At 41.0% G+C, this 9,886-nt stretch overlaps 1 protein-coding gene across 2 annotated transcripts in view; it reads left to right on the top strand.

Moving 5' to 3' along the window:
* Positions 1-546: 546 nt before the first annotated feature.
* ARHGAP12 (Rho GTPase activating protein 12) overlaps positions 547-9,886 on the top strand; it is a 123,486-nt gene continuing 114,146 nt past the window's right edge. For both annotated transcript variants that reach the window (XM_032395836.1, XM_032395835.1), the window contains exon 1: positions 547-729. The gene's annotated coding sequence lies outside the window, so the exon portion shown is untranslated. The remainder of the gene's footprint in view (positions 730-9,886) is intronic.

The raw sequence follows: 9,886 nt of genomic DNA, 5'->3' as shown, positions 1-9,886 counted from the left end.
CGTCAGCCCTGAGTGTGCACAGCTGGTGAAGAAATCTGCCCTGGTGGCCCCGGCGCAGGACAGCTCGGCATGGCCCCAGTAAATGGACTCAGAGTCTCCAGAGTTCCATTTCGTCCCCTTGAAGTGGCGTGTGGCACTTTTTCCGAGTCTCCCCGCGGGATTTCCGGGGCCGTGAACGACTGACCTACGTCTGGCAGTAGCTCCCAGCAGGCCAGTGGGCCAAGAAAAGGAAAGGGCAAGGCCCACCGCCCCTCTTTCCCTGGGCTCCATTCCTGCCACCCTACTGCTCGGTCCGTTTCCTGTTCGCCCTTCCCTCGTTTTCTCCCCAGCGTTTTCTCTCCACGTTTCCCACTTCATGTTTACAAACTGCTTACGCCCACTTGGCGGGCAGCTACCTCGCAAGCCTGAGTCCCTCATCCAGTCCCTCCGCCTCCCCCCGCCCCGCCCTTCTCCCGGATCCGCCTCCGCCGATTCACCCCGCGCCCGCCCGGGTCATCACGTGAGCCTCGTCCCGCCCCCTACCGTCACGTGAGCCGCCAGCCCCGCCCCGCCCCCGCGCCGGCGCGCTCCGACGTGCCCTGGAACTTACCCTCCCTCGGAGACCAGCCTGCGGGGACGGGCCGGCCGCGGCCACCGCGGTGTGAGCGCCCTTCAGGCTCGCCTCGGCGTCCCGCAGACCCCGTGCTAGTACAAGAGGGAGCTGCCTCCTGCGAGGCCGCCGTGCTTTCGGTAAGGTGGCGGGACGCGGGCCCCCGTGGACCGAGGGCAGGTTGGTGAGGTGCTGCACAAAGGCGTCCGCGGCCGGGGCTGTGCCCGCCGAGGGCGGTGGAGTTAGGGGGAGGTGTGTGCGGGAGGCGCGTCGGCGCCGAGGTACGCGCGAGGTGCGGCGCGGGAGGGGTCGGGGCGCGGGGTGCAGGGTGGGCGCGGGGGGAAGGGGAGCCTTTGCCAGCCCATTGGCTGACGTGGGCGAGAGGGTTTAAATGGCTCGAAGTTGTGGCTCCTCTGCCCCCCGGGTTTCCTGACTTCCTGTGTGAGGGCAGCGCCCGCCCGCCCCGCCCCTAGGAAGGAGGGCGTCGGTGTGTGTGTGTGTGTGTGTGTAAAAGGCAGGCAGGCTGGTGCCGCCCTCTTTCCTCGCCTTCTGCAGCTGCGTGTGCCCGCTCTCTGACTGATGTGGGGTGTGCAAACCTCCGCCCCCCCCCCCCCCAGGGAGCCCACCTGGGGCCTCCCCTCGAGCACTGCTGACCTTAAACTGGTGCTTTCGTCTCTGCAGTCTTTAGAGGTGCCCCGCCCCTGTTGAATGGACACTTGCTACTCTAGCTCTTCTGGGAGCAATCTCCTCAAAGTCCTTGAATTAAAAAAAAAAAAAAACTCTTTACAAGCGTGCTGCCCTCCTCCCATTTCAGCGTAGATTGTCTTCCAAGAATGGCTGTCCTTTACGTGTTGTATCTTAAGTTACTGCAGACCTCCGAGAAGAAATGTCTGCAGGGTCATCATTACAGAAAAACGCACGGCCTTCAGTTTCAGAGGCTTGTGATGTTTTCCTTCGACCGCAGCAGCAGTTTTAAATGCATTTGCAAAGGTTAAAGCAAAATGCTTAAAAGCATACCTTTAGGAAAGTTCTAATGTCATTCCAAGTGAAGTGTTTATGATGGGTAAAGGCAGCTAACACTCGAATTGCTTTATGGCTAATTATGACACACGAGAGCAGCTTTTATCGAATATTTATGCACATATTCCAAAGGGAAGGAAATGTGGAGGAAGGCGCATCAAGTGAGGAGTCACTCGGCTTCTGGTTCAGATTCTGCCACACTTCCGAAGGTGAGACCTCGGAAGACTGTGTTGGAGTGGAAGGTTGTTAAAAAGTATCTAGCCCCTAGCCACGCCTGTTTTGTACTGAAAACTTGGGAAACGGTGGCCTAGAGCTGTCTTCCTAGATCCTAGATCCAGTTCCTTACCTGATCTATAGGAAGGCGTGTTACAGACTGGGTCATCTTTCTGTACCTTTTCTTCTCTGAGTAGACATTCCGGCTGCTGGTGTTAGTAATTTTCTCTTTTCCTTTGTTTTGAAATGCCTTGAAAACGTTTCAGAGTAGGGATTTGAGAGCCGAGAGCAGTGCCTGAAAGCAGGATCTGAAGACAACCTTGAGCCATGCACCCTGAAGAGCCAGACAACCTGGACGCATATGTATGACCCATGGTTGCATGTAGCTCTGGCGGTGTTTCTTCTTGGGGAAAAAAATTTAATGAAACAGATTATATGTGTGTATGTGTATGCCCAGTATTTGTTGATAGGTTTCTCTTTGTACTTTATCAGCCATAAAAGTTGGAAAAGTTTGCTAACTCATTGATTCTTAATATGCCATTCGTAAAGATTAGTTATCCATGTATAGTCAATATGTATCTTTAAGTGGTTTTTTTTTACTTACTATACCAGTTGTGAGGCACAAGTGAAAACTTGTACTATAAATGCTATAGAAAAACAGCTTATTATTTGTAGTTAATCATTTGTTTTTCATTTCCTTAATTAGAAAGTCTCTGGTGCTTTTTAAAAATAGATGGATAGACCATGGGCTTTACAAATTTATGTACTTGAAGTTGTGCAGTTGACATTCCTGAGAATAATAGGGTAATAAAAAATTTTAAATTGACTGAAATAAAACAGTGAATATAGTGATGTGTAAAATCCTTATGTGGCACAACCAGTATTTTGCTTACCTGAGAAAATTGGTACTAAGAAAAGGTAACTTAAGGTGAATCTGCCCAAAATGGACATTACAGTTTTCTAGTAGTGGGAGAGAAAAGAGAAAGTAAACCTTTATTTTATCTTATATTTAACATTTTTAGTTTTAATTGCAAATATGCACTGTTTTGTGGAATGAATCAGACATGAAAAAGTATTGTGGTATCACATAGCATCATTGTATTTCAAATCATGCTTTTCAAATTACCCTCTTTTGAGGAACCCATTGGGCCACTATCTATGCGGTTTTTCTTTTCTTCAACTGTTAAGTGGTCTGATTATGCCACATCCTCAGTTGTGGATGGCTTTGCTGTGATTCAGCCATTTCCCTATTACTTTTATTGACCTAACATATCTTGCAGTTTCAGTTTGCAGTTGATTAGCTTTTTATTTGAACCAAACTGCCAAATGCTGACGTGTCTAAGTATCCCTCCCCTGTTGATAATTAGTGCTTCTCAAACTTTAATGTGCATGGGAATCACCTGAACTTCTAAGAAGCCCCCAGGTGACACCCTTGCTGCTCTACTGCCCAGACCACAAACTACTGCCATCCAGTAGAAGTTCCATGCCAGTCACCTATGTCACCTTATTTTATTTTTATTTTTATTTAAGTAATCTCTCCGCCCAACATGGGTCTCAGACTCGACCCAGAGATCAAGAGTTGCATGCTCCTCCGACTGAGCCCGCCAGGTGCCCCTCACCTGTGTAATTTTAAAGCTTTTTAGGACTCACATGGTAAAAAGTAAAAATGGGGAAAAACCCAAGTAAAATAAATTTTTTTTATCATCTCATCATGTAATCAACATGATTCTTTTATTCAGACTAAGTCTTCAAATCTTCGGTGTATTTTACATATACAGGGCATCTCAGTTTAGATTAGCCACACTTAAAATGCTCAGTAGCCACATTTGGCTAGTGGCCACTGTGTTGAACATCACTTCTGGAGTCTAGAATCTAGACCAGAGCTGTTCTCCATGTATTTTTAGATTGGCCCCATCAGCATCCTTTGGGAACTTGTTAGAAATGCAAATTTTTGGGCCCCACCTCATACTGCTCTCATTAGGAATGTTTGGGTTTCAGTAACTTGTGTTTTAAAAACTGCAGGATATGACTACAAAATGTATATGTGGTATTCTGGATGGGGTTCTAGAACAGAAGAAGTCCATTAGGGGAAAACTAAGGAAGTCTGAATAGAACATGGCTGTTACTATGTATCAGTATTGGTTCACGGAATATGACAAATGTACCATACTAACATAAGATGTTAATGGTAGGAGAAACTGTATATAGGATCTATGGGAACTCTCTGTGCTATCTTTGCAATAATTCTTTAAATCATCTAAAAAAGTTTTGTTTTTTTAGAGAAGCTCTCCAGGTGATTCTGCTCACTAAAAGTTTGAGAAGCCCTGCTCTAGATCACTGATATGACCTACACTATTGCACCTTGGACGGGTAGGATGGCTGCTAGGTTTAGGTTTGGTAAGGTAAAAATAATAGTATTTTGTTAGAAGAGCTAAAATCTGTAAAGCATTATACCAAGTGCTTTACACGTATTTACTCATTTCAGTATGTGGTATCTACTGTTAATAAGCTCCATTTTACAAATGGAAGAAAACGAGGCTCAGGTTAAGTGACTTGTCTTAGATCACATAGCTAGGAAGAGGCAGAGGCAGGTGTGTGTTTGAGGAGGGACTGATTTTATAAGCCATCAGTTAATCTGTCAGTATTTTTCTAGTCACAACTTTTTTTTTAAAGATTTATTTATTTATTTTAGAGGGAGAAGGAGAGAGAGCAAGCACGCATGCACCGGGGAGGGGCAGAGAGAGAGAGAGAGTCTGAAGCAGACTCTGCACTGAGTGTGGAGCCCATCACGGGGCTTGATCTTACAACCCTGAAATCATGACCCGAGCTGAAACCAAGAGTTGGACCCTAACCGACTTCGCCACCCAGGCGCCTCCAAAACTCTTGCTTTTTTTGAGTAAGCAGTGATTAGCGTGGATACTTTGTATCATGCCTTATAGTTTACAGAATACTTTTTCTCTTTTCCATTCTCACAAGAATCTTTTGAGATTTGTATTGTTTTACAGGTAAGTTAAGGTGCTCAGAGTCTGAGCACCAAAAAATGGCAAATTGTAATACTGTAACAGGCCTCTAACCCTGAGTTCTGTGCTCTCTTGCCACAGAAGAATTTAGAATACATTTTGCAGTTAGAGTGGTATCTTTAAAAGTTTGCTGAAAATTACCAGTATTTTGCTATATATTACTGGTTTGTTCAAAAAATCAGTTTTATTGAGTTAGAATATGTGTACACTAATATACAGTAACACTCGACAATAGAAAGGAGTGAACTACAGACACATACAACAACATGGATGAATCTCAAAAGTGTTCTAAGTGAAACAAGCCAGATATAGAAGGCTCATATGGTATGATTTGTGGGTACCTTCCTATCACCACTTTACTTCCTTTAGTAAGCAGTGATTAATGTGACGCTCTGTGTCGTGCTTTATAGTTTACTAAGTACTTTTTCACATTTTCTCTATCCATTCTCACAAGGATCTCTTAAAAATTTTTTTTTAGTATAATTGACACACAGTTACATTAGTTTCAGGTGTACAACAGCATTTCAACATTCTCTATTCCTTATGCTGTGCTCCCCACAAGTGTAGCTACCATCTGTCACCATACAACACTATTGCAATATTATTGACTATATTCCTTATGCTGTGTCTTTTATTCCCATGACCTAGTCATTCCATAACTGGAAGCTTGTATCTCCAAGTCTCTTTCACCCATTTTGTCCATCCCCTTCTGCTCCCCCTCCAACCCTTTCCCAGGATCTCTTAAGGTTTGTATTCTTTACTGTTTTACAGATGGATGTACAGTTCGTTTAGGCATTCATTAGTTGATAGGCCTTTGAGTTGTTTCCAGTTTCTGGCACTTAAGAATAAAGCTGTTATGAATGGTCATATAAGGCTTTTGCGTGGACTTATGCTTTCATTTTTCTTGGGTAAATACCTAGAGGTATTGAAAAGCAATGGCTAGATCATATGGTAAATGCATGCTTAATAACTTTATAAGAAACTGCCAAAATGTTTTCCAAAATGGCTTTGCCATTCTGCATTCCCACCAGCAGTGAACGAGAATTCCAGTTGCTGGTATCCTTACTATATGAAATATCCTTTATATATACTTAAAGCCATTCTAATGTGTGTGTGGGGAGTGATAGTTGGTGCTTTGAATTTACATCATTAGGGTTTTTTAAAAAACAGTATTATTGAGGTATAACTGCTGTATAATCTGCATATATTTTAAATGTGTAATTTGATGACCTTTGATATATATGTATATACCTGTGAAACCATCACCATTATAAGGAATGTATCTAACTTCCCCCCTCACCCCCCAAGTTTCCTTGAGCCGAAGGGTAATTCATTACCTTGTATTCTGGTCAATATTGATTTGCTTTCTGGCACTATAGATTTGTTTGCATTTTCTAGAATTGTATGTAGATGGAACGATATAGTATGCACTTTCTTGTCTGGATTTTTTTTTCACTCAGCAAAATTATTGTGAGATTTATCCAGTTTGTTGTGTGTATTAGTAGTTAATTCCTTTTTGTTGCTGAGTGATAGCCTATTGTGTGGATATACGACAATTAGTTTATCCATTCACCTCTTGATGGTCATTTGGATTGTATTCAATTTGGGGCTATTAGAAATAAAGCTGCTGTGAACATTCACCTACAGGTCTTTGTGTGGATACATGCTTTCATTTCTCTTGGGTAAATACCTAGGGGTAGCTTCCCTGGGTCCTATGGTAGATGTATATTTAAAATTTTAAGAACCTGCCAAACTTTTTCCAAAGTGGTCTTACCATTTTACATGTCCACCAGCAGTGTGTGAGAGTTTTAATTGCTCCACATTCTAGAAAACACTGGTGTATGAATATTAGTCATTCTAGTGGATGTGTAGTATTATTTCTTTATGGCTTTAATTTGCATTTCCCTAATAACTAAAGATGTTGGGCATGGGCTTATTTACCATCTGTAGATCTTTGGATAAGTGTTTATATCTTTTGCCCATTTTTTATTGGGTTGTCTTATTGACTTGTACAGTTCTCTGTATATTTAAATGTGAGTCCTTTGTTGAAGATAAGTTTGTGTCTATATTCATGAGGGATGTAGGTCTTTAGTTTTTCTTATAACATCTTTGTCTGGTTTTGGTCTGAGGATAATGCTGACCTGATAGAATGAATTGGGATGTTTTTCCTCTGTTTCAGTTTGCTTCAAAAGCTTTGTGTAGAATTGGTATTATCTTCCTTATATTTTTGGTAAAATTCTCTACTGAAGCCATCTGGGCCAGGACTTCGTGGGAAGATTATTTATTTATTATTTATTTTTAAAGATTTTGTTTATTAGAGGACATGAGAGAGAGTGCATGCTCAAGAGCACACAGCAGAGGGAGAGGGAGCAGGGAGACCGACTTCCACGCAAGGCTTGATCCCAGGACCCAGGGACCATGACCTGAGCCGAAGGCAGATACCTAACCAACTGAGCCACCCAGGTGCCCCTTGGGAAGATCTTAAAAGATTTTTAAAGACCGATCGATTTATTTAGTAGGTATAGGGCTATTTAGGTTATCTGTTTCTTCTGAAGTTCTGGTAATGTGTCTTTCAGGAAATTTGTCTGGTCATCTAAGTTGTTGGATTTACAGGCTTAAAGTTGTTCGTAATATTATCTTCCTTTTGATGTCTTTAGATCTGTAGTTGTGTCCCCTGTCTCATTCCTGATATTGGTAATTTGTGTTTTTTTTCCCCATTTTATTCTGGATCAGTTTGACTACAGTGTTATCAGTATTCCTGATCTTCTTTAAGAACCAGCTTTTGATTTCATCTAACATTTTTTCTGTTTTTTTTTTTTTTTTAATTGACTTTTACTCTGCTCTTTATCATGTTCTTTCTTCTGCTTACTTGGGGTTTAATTTGCTCTTCATCTAGTTTCTTAGAGTGGAAGTGTACATGATTGATTTGAGACCTTTCTTTTCTAATATGGGCATTTAGTGATATGAGTTTTCTCTGAGCACTACTTTAGCTGCATCTCATAAATTTTGAGATGTCTTGTTTTCATTTACATTTCAGTTCAGATTTCCTGTTTGATTTTTTCTCTTCTGAGTTACTTAGAAGTATGTTGTTTAGATTCCAACAAATTTGTGGGTTTTAAGCTATGTTTTGTTAATTTATAACTTAAATTCAGTTGTTAGAGAGTATACCTTGGTATGATTTCAGTCCTTTTAAGTTTATTGAGATTTGTCTCATGGCCCAGAATACAGTTTGCAGAAAATGTATGTTTATAGGAGACTGCTGAACTGGCTGTCCCGTTTTTAGCATTTCCATCAGCTCTGTATGAGTGTTCCAGTTGTTGGTATCAGCACTTTGTATTGTCTTTGTTTTGTAAAAATAACTTTATTGTGGTAGGTATGTGATAATCTCGTTTTGATTTAACTTGCATTATTGGATTTTCAGTGTTTTGTAAAATAAATTTGAATAAAAATTAAGAATCATGGTGTGTTTTCTTTTCCAGTAGAGGACGAAAGCTCTGAGGCCTTGTAGTAGTAGTAGTAGTTCATCATTTGTGTGCTACATAAATGCTACTTTTCAGTTTTCTAAAAGTTTGAATGTTTGCCTTTTAAAATTTACTTTGAAAGAGGATCTGTAAAAGCTATGTGAGGATTTTAGTGACTTTTGTGGTTTTTGAGTAGACAGGTATAAGGTGATTTAAATTGTTGTCTGCAGTGACTATTGTGGTAATATATACACAATAGTACTGTATGTATATACCACATTTTTTTTAGGCATTTATCTTTTATGGACATTTGGTTTGCTTCCACCTTTTGGCTATTGTGATTAGTACTGCTGTTAACATGGATGTACATAAATCTTTTCAAGTCCCTGCTTTGCGGTGTTTTGGATGTGTACCCAGAAGTGGAATTGCTGGGTATTTTGAAAAACCACTGTATTGTTTACCCCGGTGGCTGCACCATTTTGCATTCCTACCAGCAGTGAACAAGAATGGCAATTTCTCCACATCCTCACCAACACTTATTTAGGGTTTTGTTGTTGTTGTTGTTGTTTGTTTGTTCTTTACAGTAGCCATCCTGATTGGTATGAAGTGGTATCATTGTAGTTTTGATTTGCATTTCCCTAATGATAGTGATGTTGAGCATCTTTCCCTGTGCTTATTGGCCATTTGTGTTTCATCTTTGGAAAAATATCTATTCAAGTCGTTTGCCTATAGTGACTCTTATCACAATGTTAATTTGGAGTAGATTGGCATCATTTAAGCATTAAAAAGAATATATATTTTTTATTTTTTTGAAGTTACTGATGTCTGACTAGAACTTTGCAATAGCCAGATGTTAATAATCACTACACTTGTATTTGCCTGTTTTGTAGATTGTCTTTTTATATATTTTTTTATTATTTTTTAAAATTTTATTTATTTATTTGACAGAGACACAGCAAGAGAGGGAACACAAGCAGAAGGAGTGGGAGAGGGAGAAGCAGGCTTCCCGCTGAGCAGGGAGCCCAATGCAGGGCTCCATCGCAGGACCCTGGGATCATGACCTGAGCTGAAGGCAGACGCTTAACGACTGAGCCACCCAGGCACCCCAGATTATATCTTTTTTTAAAGCACAGGATTTGGTAAACATTTGAAAGTAGTTGAATGTAAATAGTTATTTCAAAGATTTTCTTTAAGAGGGTAATGTATATAGTTTTGGAGGAATATCTGAATGGGCTGTGAAGAGAATGAAGTTTTTCTTCTAGAGTAAATTATTAGAGGATTAGAAATCCTGTTAAGTTTTATAAAGACCAAGGTTGTGATTTTCTGATTAATATATGACAACTTGTATGATGGTATGAACTGAGACCGTGAACATGGGTGCTTCCCCAAAGGAAAATCAAGGTGTTCTTACTATAAGGTGGGCAGGTGAAAATGCCACAGAGGCAAGATCAAATTTTTGTGAACTGTAAAAAAAGTTAATTTCTTTCTTTCTTTTGTTTTGTTTTTTTCTAAAGATTTTATTTATTTGGTAGGGAGAGAGAGAGCACAAGCAAGGGGAGCAGGGGGCAGAGGGAGAAGCAGGC

Source organism: Phoca vitulina, unplaced genomic scaffold, assembly GCF_004348235.1.
Source record: "Phoca vitulina isolate PV1807 unplaced genomic scaffold, GSC_HSeal_1.0 scaffold88, whole genome shotgun sequence".
NCBI classification, from domain to species: Eukaryota; Metazoa; Chordata; class Mammalia; order Carnivora; family Phocidae; genus Phoca; species Phoca vitulina.
This window is presented reverse-complemented; position numbering and strand designations above follow the sequence as displayed.